The following is an 11160-nucleotide window of genomic DNA, read 5'->3' on the forward strand; positions in this document are numbered from 1 at the left end:
CTTTCCTCTCCTTGAATCATTCATTGCATTCTTTTACTGTCTTTCCAACTTCCAATCTCAGAAACCTTAAGCAATCAGTGAAGTCAGATTTTGCCTACATTGCAAGGACAGCAGATCAGGAAACTCTAGTGGGGGACTGGCGGTGAATCCATGAGAGTTAGTCAACTTGGTTTAGGCAGATTAGCAAGCGGATGTTACAGCAAGCTTTGACAACACCAAAGAAAACATCACTAGCTCCACAGACAATGTTATCTAATCCCTAAATTGCATCATTGTTAGTTCATAGAATCCTTACAGTACAGAGGAGGCCATTTGGCCCATTGAGTCTGCACTGGCAGCAATCCCACCAGGGCCCTATCCCTATAACCCTGCTTTTCACCCTGCTAATCTCCCTGACACTAATGAGCAATTCAATGTGACCAATTAACCCAACCCACACATCTTTGGAGTGTGAAGGAAACCCATGCAGACACAGGGAGAACATGCAAACCCCACACAGGCAATGACCCGAGACCGGAATTGAACCTGAGTCCCTGGTGCTCCAGGGTAGCAGTACTAGCCACCATACCTTTCTATATAAAGGAGACTTCCTTGGAGTTCTCTAAATTACATAGAAAACACAGACCGTGTCTGTCTGTGGAGTTCACCCAATTTTTTTTCTCACCATTAATGCTCCATATTGACCCAGAAATAAATATCCTTCATTAAAAGATTGTGCCATGTTCAGCTATAAGTGAATCAGTTTGTTGGTTCGCAGCCAGCCTTGACTTTTACTATCCACTTCCTGAAAGATAAAACACACATAACATTAAAGTATACAGGATACACATGTAGAGGTCTCCTTCTTGCAACCTCCAGGTTAACAGCCTCTCCAGCTTATCGTGGACTTAAAATCTACTTAAAGAAGTGCTCCGTGACGTTGATCCTGGTGACATGTCTCGTAACCACCAATATTTATTAATACACGGAAAAACACAACTCCACTCACACCATTAATCATGTGTTTTTTTTTCCAAGCCCATCTCAGTAATTCACTCAAACTTCAAATATTACTTATTATTTCAACTCAGCGAAAAGTAATAAATCAGTTTAGACAAATGAGCTTTGATATGTAATTCTAAACCCATGCTGGGACTGCACTTTAGGGATGTCCTCTTGGAGTTATAGAAGCCTTTTGAAGAAAGTGGGTTATGCCAAAATAATGATGTTAAATAAGATATTAATTATAACACAATAGTCATTCAGCGCAATGTAAGGAGGAGCTGAAATAAGAGCTATCATTTTAGTTCCACACTAAATAGGAGGTGGGAAGGAAATTGTTGTGGAGATTTTAGTAGGCGTGTCACTTATCAAGGGAACTCTTTGCGATGATAGCCCTTATTGGTGCTTGGAGTACTTTAAATGTAACAAAAAAACGTATTAAATCTAATAGTGAACCCAAGAACGTCCAACAGGCAAGCACTGAACTCTTAACAAGAGTTCAAATTTCAGCTTTGATTGGCATTGTAACATTGCATTCATTTACTTGAACATGGGTTAGCAATGTTAATCCAAACCATTAGGTTAACACATTATGCAGATCTAGAGTACTGAGATTTACAGGTTGACACTTTTTGCCAAGTTAAGAACTGAACAGGAGGCAGGATTGTGAGGTAGGGGAGAGAAGGAATGGAGAGGAGTGCAGCATGAACTTCAATATTATCTTTGTCAGTTGTGAAAGGAAAGTATTTTCTCTCAAATCCATGTTTATCTCTCCCAGAGCTCCATGCTTGAATCTCTCCAGTCAGGTTTTGTTGTGAGTAGCGATGCAATACATCAATATAAATGAATGAACACTCTGTGTAATTTTAAATTCTTACTGGGGCCAAAAGTTTTGGTAGGTCTGAAGAAGTCATCAGAGACACATGTAACTTAACATTATGTTTTTATTGACCATTAGAACTATTTGCAAACATACTACAAAGGGTCAATGTTTCGAGTCTGGATAACCCTTTGGCTCTGCTGGAAGGTTTTACAAAGGGCCATCCAGACTTTAAATGCAGGCTCTATTCTCTCTCCACAGATGCTGTAAGACCCACTGAGATTTTCCACCATTTTCTGTTTTATTAGATTCCAGAATCTGCAGTATTTTGCTTTTGTACTATAAAAGGTACAAGCTAGGAGCTGTCTCCATGCTTGCTGGTACACACTGATCTGTCCAACCTGGGTGAGGGTCACGCGTTCTCTTACATCACTGTGTGGGTGGTACTGTACTCAATCTCACATTAAACCCACATGTGACACACCTTTATACTATACTTCTCCCCAAAGCCAATGTATTTTAAGTGATTATAGTTTAACTTGCGTCTTACATTGTTATTACTATCATGCACTTACATTGTCATTAGTACATTACCACTACTCTATCTACCCCGCACCTCCCCCCCCTCCGCCCTTCAAGTCCTTGAAGTCAAAAGTTCAGGCAGTCTGGAGATCTTATAACTCTTTCCTTCCTCGTTCACACTACTGTCAGAGGAGTGGTAAGCTCTGGCACTGTTGGTTCTCTCGAAACGTTCCGGCACTTTTCATCTTTTCTTTGATCCTTCTGTTTTGAATCACACTCGGTTGGTTGGGCCATTGCACTGGTTGGCAGTTGCTATTGTAACTGGTTCCTTGCAGGGTAAATGAACATTGTGTTGGTTTCCTTGCCAAATCTTTCATTTCTGCTGCCTTGGTGATGTCCTCTGAGGCAGAGGGTGAGCATTCCTTTAACTAAAATGAGGTTTATTGGTGCATTGATTTCAATGTTTCGCTGTCGGCAATTGACATCAGGTGCCAGGTTCCAGCATCTTTTGTGACATTACACAGGGGGGTATTGGAAGGAACTTGCTGTGGAGACGTTGGAAGGCATGTCACTTATCAAGGGCAATCTTTGAAATGATAGGTCTTATCGGTGCATGGAGTACTTTAAATGTAACAAATAAGCATGTTAAATCTAATAGTGAACCCAAGGAGGTCCAACAGGCAAGCACTGAACTCTTAATATGAGTTCAAATTTCAGTTTTGACTGGCATTGCAATATTGCATTCCTTTATTTGAATGTAGATTAGCAATGTTATTCCGAACCATTAGGCTAGCACATTACACAGGTCTGGGACACTGAGATGGACAGTTTTTGCCAAGTTAAAAGCTGAACAGGAGGCAGGATTGTGAGGTAGGGAAGAGAAGGAATAGGGAGGAGTGCAGCATGAACTTCAATATTATCTTTGTCATTTGTGAAAGGAAAGTATTTTCTCTGAAATCTATGTTTGTCTTTCCCAGAGCTCCACGTTGGAATCTCTCCAGTCAGCCTTTGTTATAAGTAGGGATGCAATACATCAATACAAGCAAATGAACATTCTATATAATTTAAAACTCTTGCTTTAAACTCGACATCTTTTGTAACCTTGGTATGCTGGTAGGGAGTTGCAATGTATGTTCAATGGTTGCAGTGTTGACCTGCTACTCTATCATTGGAGCTGGTGGTTGAGGCTTATAGACTGCTAGTCACTTTCATCCCCCACCTGAGGTGGTCATGGTTACCTCTTAGGTGACTGGCTGGCCTGACCATCAAAGGTTTTCCTGCACTTGTAATGGGAATGGACAAACCTGCACAGCAAAGAGAGAAGGCAGTTCAGAACTGAAATTCCAATCAGGATGGACTTTGTTCTCTGAGTACCTGGAAATGTGCAAGTTCTGTAGGATTAACAACAGTGATCCGCTTGACATCTTCTGCCAATTTGAGGAGATTGAGGACTACACAGGCATCTCTACAAAAAGAAAGACTGGTTACAGATGACATCCATTAGCTCAATGATTAGTTTTCCTCCATATCTTAGTGGTTCCAGATTTATGCCTGACTGTAAGTTGTATTCTTCCTATGCCATAGAGCATTGTTCAAAGTCTGAGATCTTTGTCCCTCTGCCTGAACCTTTGGATTCAAAGACTTGAAAGAAGGGAGGTGGCTCCTGTGTCTAACTTAAAATTGCCTTTGACTGTATTCCAAACTGAGGTCTTTAACCTTACCCAAGAAGTATGGTTGTGTGTCTCCCAAGCTTACAAACTCATGGGTGATTTTTGGATCTTCTTTGCATTTCAAAAAATGCACAGTTTGCCATGGCATCCATTTCTGTTACACTGAAAACACTGGGTTCGATTTCAGGACATTGATCTTGCCTGTGGAGTGCTTTACTCCACAGTGTTGGCATGGACGCTCTTCTTGCCAGTTTGGATGTTGCTTTCACTGGCCTGGAATATTCCTGTGTCTTTGTTGCTTAACTAGCTAACTGTGGGCTAGCCTCTGTATCATGGTTCATTTTTTCCTTTCAGAATGGTACCATGCTGCTCGCAGAATTCTGACTGCCAAACTCTCTGGATTGCCTTTTCCAGGGTTAGGTCTTCCTTTGCTTGCAGAAAGTCAGTTCACTTTTTCTATCACAATTCTGTTACTGATGAGTTGAGATTTGAAGTCTCCATATTCGCAACCACCTAGCATGCTGTACAAATCATTGATGACTGAATTGGCAGGTTCCTGCTGGATTCCCTTGCTAAACATAATTATTTCAAGTCTTTTATTGTTTCTTCAACAATCATGGCTGAATGATTCTAGTCATTATACAAATTTAGCAGATGATTTATTGATTCCCAGACTTGCAATAATGTCATTCACAATTGGGTCTACTACGTAAAGCAGCTTTCTGCTTCAGAACTTTTGTCTAAATCCAAAGCGATGCTTAATCTTAGGCACCCTTCCTGTCCAAAGTCCTTAATTATGTGATTGATCTGGGCACGGCTCATTTAGAATTGATGTGGAAGCATGGAATTCTGATCCATGGTCAATTTATTAGAAGTGTCAGCTTTGCTTTAAGAGCTTATTAATTTCAGAATGGCATCATTGTTGACTTGGAGACAAAGGGATTTCCAATGCTTGCCAGTTTTTGCTACAATGGCGCTCACCCGAAAAAGATATTTCAACAATGGCTGCCAGGATTATCTGTCTGCTCAGCGTTTTAACATCATAAATTTGTCAAATCCTAGCTTTTGTTATTTTTATAGTTGAATTTCGAAGATGGATTTCCCTGGATTATTTCATCAATTATTTTTTTCCATTTCAGAGCGAGTTTGGATGCCACGTTTTTGTGCGCCGAGCCAGGGGTGTGCTTTTAGTGACACTTCTGACAGATTTACTTTCAGGACTTGTTATAGTCTGAAGCTTTAAAACATTTAGCTTCCTCCTGCTAAATCTACTTTGCAATCTGGGATTAGAGAAAAGAGATTCACTGGAGTCTTCAGATACTGTAAGGGATTTGAGCTTTCTGCCCTCAGCTGCCAAGCCATTTCTTCAGAGCTGTCTCTGGTGATTTAAACACTTTTCCAGATCATTAAACTAGGCCACTGGATTACCAATCTTTTGATTTACTATATGTTTCTACACCCTAAATAACAAAGCTTTATTGTCATAATATGTTGAATTGACACTTACTCTATGTGACCAGGAAGTTTTTTAATTTTGACATGACTAAAAATGAAACATTAATAAGTAAGACAGTTCTGTGCTGTAGATCTTTACTCACTAGGGATTGGGTTGAAACCCAAAGATAAAATCTTACAATAATGCAGTAAAGGCTATTTATTGTCCACAAGACTCTTAGAGTCAACAGGAGTAGGTGGGAGTTACATTTCTTCAGCCTGGACAAAACAGTAAGTATTTAATTTAGTTTCTACTGTGTCACCATATAAAGTTTATATTTCTGTTGTATCACTATCTAATGGGGGTGGCACAGTGGTTAGCACTGCTGCCTCAAGCGCCAGGGCCCTGGGTTCAATTCCCAGCTTGGGTCACTGCCTGTGTGGACTCTGCATGTTCTCCCCGCGCCTGTGTGGGTTTCTTCCGGGAGCTCCAGTTTTCTCCCACACTCCAAAACATGTGCCGTTAGGTGCATTGACCTTGCTGGTTAGGTGCGTTGACCATGCTGGTTAGGTGCATTGACCATGCTGAATTGTCCTTCAGTGTACCCAAACAGGTGTTGGAGTGTGGTAACTAGGGGATTTTCACAATAACTTTGTTACAGTGTTAATGTAAGCTTCAGTGACACTAACAAATAAACTTTAAACCTTAAATGGTGATGCTTATTGTTTCTATGAAGAAAGTACAGTGCTGAGTACATGCTGCACAGAAAGTGTACGGTTGATGGGGAACAGATTCATGTACGCCATTGATGTTTTGGGCATCTGTGTCCTAGCCAATTGTATCATAACTCGCCCTGTTATGTGTCGGAGGCTGAAGCAGACCTGCTGTGACGACTGGTCTCAAATAAACTTCTGACCACATATCTGTACTGTCACCAAGGCAACATATTTCCACTTCTGTAGTATTGAATCATAGAATCCCTATCGTGCAGAAGGAGGCCACTTGGCCCATTGAGTCCACACTGACCTCCTGACACAGCATGCCACCTAGGCCCAGCCCCAGCCTCACGCACTCACCCTGCCAATCCCTTAATCTATTGATTAACCTTAACATCCTGGATAAATAAGGGGCAACTTAGCATGGTCAGTTGACCTAGCCCACACATCTTTGGATGGTGGGAGAAAATCAGAGCACCAGGAGGAAACCCACACAGACATGAGGAGAACATGCAACTCCACACAGGCTGAAATTGGACCTGGGTGCCTGGTACTGTGAGGCAGCAGCGCTAACCACTGTTCCACTGTTGCCCAACTCTGACCCTGCCTCACCTCACCTGTTGTTGAATCCTACATTCATGTTTTTGTTATCTCTAGACTTGACTATTCCAACCACTGCAAGCAAGCCTACCAAATACTGTCCTCTATAAACCTGCTTTCCCCCAAACTTGTGTTGTCAGTGTCAAGTTCACTCATCATCCCTGTATCCACTGACCAGTATTGGTTCTAAGTTGATTTTAAAATTCTTATCCTTGATTTCAAATCCATTTGTGGGCTCAGGCATCCCTATATCTGCAATCTCCTTTAGCTCTTCAATCCTCAGAGACATCTGTACTCCTCTAATTCTGATATCTTAAGCATCTCTGATTTTAATTGCCCCATCATTGGTGGCCATGCCTTCCGCTGTCTAAGTTCTGAGCTCAACCTCCCTCAACGTTTGTACCTTTCTACCTCTCTTTCTTTAAGATGCTTCTTAAAATCTATATCTCTGACAAGATTTTAGTTATTTTACTGAATACATGCTTATTTGATTTATTGTAAAATTTTGATCCAATGATGTGCAGATTAGACTGATTGGCCATTCTAAATTTCCCCTTGTTGTTAGGGGAACTAGAAGAAGTGTAGAGTGATGGGGATAGAGCCTGAGTGGGATTGTTATCGCTGCACGTTCAATGGACCGAATAACATCCTTCTGCACTGTAGGGATTCTATTCAATTCTATTCTTTGCTTTCTAATGCTTTTGTGGAGCACCCTGAGACATTAAATGTGCTATATAAATAAAAGTTCTTGCTGTTCAAAACGTAAGAACCACGAACAGGAGTAGGCCATCTGGCTCCTTGAGACTGCACCGCCATTCAATAAGATCATGGCTGATCTTTTCGTGACTCAGCTCCACTTACCCAATCACTCACCATAACCCTTAATTCCTTTACTGTTCAAAAATTTATCTATCCTTGCCTTAAGAACATTCAATGAGGCAGCCTCAATTGCTTCACTGGGCAGGGAATTCCACAGATTCACAACCCTTTGTGTGAAGAAGTTTCTCAGCTCAGTCCTAAATCTGCTTCCCCTTATTTTGAGGCTATGCCCCCTAGTTCTAATTTCACCCACCAGTGGAAACAACTTTCCTGCATCTATCATATCTATTTTCTTCATAATCTTATATGTTTCTATAAGATCTCCCCTCATTCTTCTGAATTCCAGTGAGTATATCCCCAGTCTACTGAGTGTCTCCTCGTAAACCAACCCCCTCAATTCTGGAATCAACCTAGTGAATCTCCTCTGCACCCCCTCCTGTACCAGTATACCTTTTCTCATGTAAGGAGACCAAAACCCTACACAGTAGTCCAGGCATGGCCTCACCAGCACCTTATACAGCTGCAACATAACCTCGCTATTTTTAAACTCGATCTGTCTAGCAATAAAGGACAAAATTCCATTTGCCTTCTTAATTACCTTGTCAAAAGAAGCAGACTTATTGTTCAAGCAATGGATGGTTTACTGAAGTTTACCAGACAATTCACTCAAAAACCATTTCAAAATTAGCCATACTCACAGAGACATGGCCAGGGCTGGGGAATTTGACAAGACAAATCCAGCACCAGATGTGCATGTTCCATTAGCTGTTAACAAGACAGGGATTGACAGTGATCATGAAGGAGTTCATGACCCCAGTTTGTCTCATCTGCTCAACTAAGCAGGAACACAGTGGCGAGAGGCAGCAGTCCAGCCCTAAGAGGGGGAGAAGGATAGGAGAGCTAGATAAATGCTAAAATTTCTTCTGAGAGTTGTGGCGTTGATCAGTGACATTTTTGATGGCCTGTCTGCTGTATCATGAATCACAGTGCAGTCTTAATCAGGTACTAAAACAGGATTGATCTCTTGTTAAGGTTTTAGCTACAGTCAGAATTCTCACCTGTGCTGGATGGACCAGGATTTCAAATCAATACTTTTGAGGAATCATATGCAGTCTCTGAGTGTTTTAATGTTTGAACGTCTTGACTCCCTTGCCTCTCGTAACTTTAGAATCAAGACACTGAGAATCTGGAGTCCACCAATTTATATTACACCCAGCCCCCAACTTCCTGCAAACCATCAGCCAAACCACTACATGAATTATTCAGAACTGGGGACATAGTCTGAAAACGAGAGAAAGACTTTTCGGAACAAAATTAGAAAATATTACTCCATGCAAAGGGGGTTTGAAAGTTGGATCTCTCTTTCGCTATCTGCGATTGTGACTCGATCAATTGTTAATTTTGAGATTGTGTCAGAGTGTAAGGGATAATGTATTAAATTTGAAACAGAGTACAGAAATGTACCGAGTGACCTAGAAACTTGGACACGCCCACACTGTGGCAAATTAAAAAATAGTAAAAGCCATAAAAAGTTAACAGTGGAAGGTACCCAGCAGAGACTGGGTGAATTAGTTGTATAGAAATCAAAATGGTTAACGTCATCATTGAGAGGCGAATAAAGAAGCAATTATACAGCCAACTCCCGGCTCTTTGGAAGTCTGTACTCAACAATTGATAGAATTTTGTTAGTCGATGGTATGAAGGGTAGCGGTGGATATATGGAGTTAGGTCAGAGGCCAACCATGACCTCAATTAATGGCAGAGCAGGCTTGAGAGGGTAAATGTCCTACCTTTGTCCCAATGCTTCTATGTTCCTGTAATGACAAATGAAGAATGGTTCCTTTGGCTGTTTCCAATCTGTCAGCTTTGACTCTCAACTTTTACAGATTCGCTGTAGAAAGCATTCTTTCTGGTTGTATCACAGCTTGATGGGGCTCTTGCTCTGTCCAAGGCCACAAGAAACTACAAAATGCCATGACTGCAGCCCAATCCATGACATTGGGCTGCAAATGTCATGCAAACCAGCCTCCCTTCTATTGACCCAGTCTATACTTCCCGCTGCATCAGAAAAGCAGCCAACATAATTAAGGAACCCAAGCACACCGGTCATGCTCTCTTCCACCTTTGTGTGTCGGGAAAAAGAAGCATAAGTCTGAGGTCTTACCAACCAACTCAAGAACAGGTTCCTACCTGCTCTCAACATACTTTTGAATGGATCATTCTTGCACTAAGTTGATCTTCCTCTGCACCCTAGCTATAACTGTAACACTACATTCTGAACCCTCTCATTTCCTTCTCTATGAACAGTATGCTTTGTCTGTACAGCGCACAAGGAGCAATACTTTTTACTGTATACTAATGCATGTGATAATAATAAATCAAATCAAAGAGTTCACTGTGTGCTAGTGCCACACTCTCAGGGGTCAGGGCTAAGAACTTTACACTCTGAATTTATTTTGTCTTCCAGCCACTGAGGGGGCTTGCCACAAGAAATAATAGAGCAATGTAACCGTTTGTGCAGCCACAAACCAGACTGTATTAAATTCACAACTCACTCTGATTAATTAACCGTTATATCCCCTACCTGCTGCTTTGCTCCGAATTAATTTTTTGTTCTTTTTAACCAGGTCTTGTCAGAGACTGTAAGACACAACTCAGTTGCCGTTTCCAGTTCTCAGGGTGTTCCTAAGAGAGACAGGGTGAGGTGGGTGATCTTCCTTTGCTAAACTTGATGTTAGCAATATGGAAATGGCCTGAAAATGGGGTCAGTAGTGATACTGCCCTGTTAACCCTAGCCATGTGGCTGGACATCATTATAAAAGGACCAATGTCCGGTGCCAAAGCATAGAGTTGCCAACTATGATTATTCCTGGAGGTTTCATCACATGATTGCCCCCTTACCCCAGCCAATAGTTGGCTAACACATACATCCTTGTGATGTATTGCCTTCCTCTCCCAATTGAAAAGCAATAATGCTTGATGCGTGACCTTCAGCCAAGCAACCATTTCTCTCCCCATTTTCGATATTTTTTAATGTGATAAAGAGAAAATTGCAAATTTAAAATAATCTTTTTTAAATGACCTAATGAGTTTTCTATAGGCTTCTACACCAGCAGTATCCTGGAGGTTGACCTGGAGACTCCAGGCCATTCCTGGAGGGTTGGCAACCCTGCCAAAGCATTGGTTTGTTCCAGGCAGTTGACTCCTTGAATGGTGTAAGTGTTGGTGTTGGTCCCCTAATTGCCATTTCACACTGGTCAAATTCTGTGTTCTCTGTGCTTCTACTAACCATAGGTGCAATGAAGTTGGGGTCCCAGTCCCCAGTTATTGGTCGCTTTCCAGCAGTTACCAGGCTGTCAGTCCGCTCGGCTTATTAATTGAGCAGCCTTTGTGTCAGGACGAATGTTCAGCACACTGCAGCTCACTGTCCTGATGTAAGTTAGGCCAGAGCCTCAGAAATACAGCTTCCAATTGGTTACTGCAAATGTCCAAACCAACCCTAAATAGAGAGAGAAAGTGAGATGGTTTGAAACAAATGTCCTAAGAATAAGCATGAGTATCGCCACGATGAACACCAAATGTTGATGGAGGCTGCAT

Source organism: Carcharhinus amblyrhynchos, chromosome 8, assembly GCF_965287045.1.
Source record: "Carcharhinus amblyrhynchos chromosome 8, sCarAmb.v2.hapA, whole genome shotgun sequence".
Classification (NCBI taxonomy): Eukaryota; Metazoa; Chordata; class Chondrichthyes; order Carcharhiniformes; family Carcharhinidae; genus Carcharhinus; species Carcharhinus amblyrhynchos.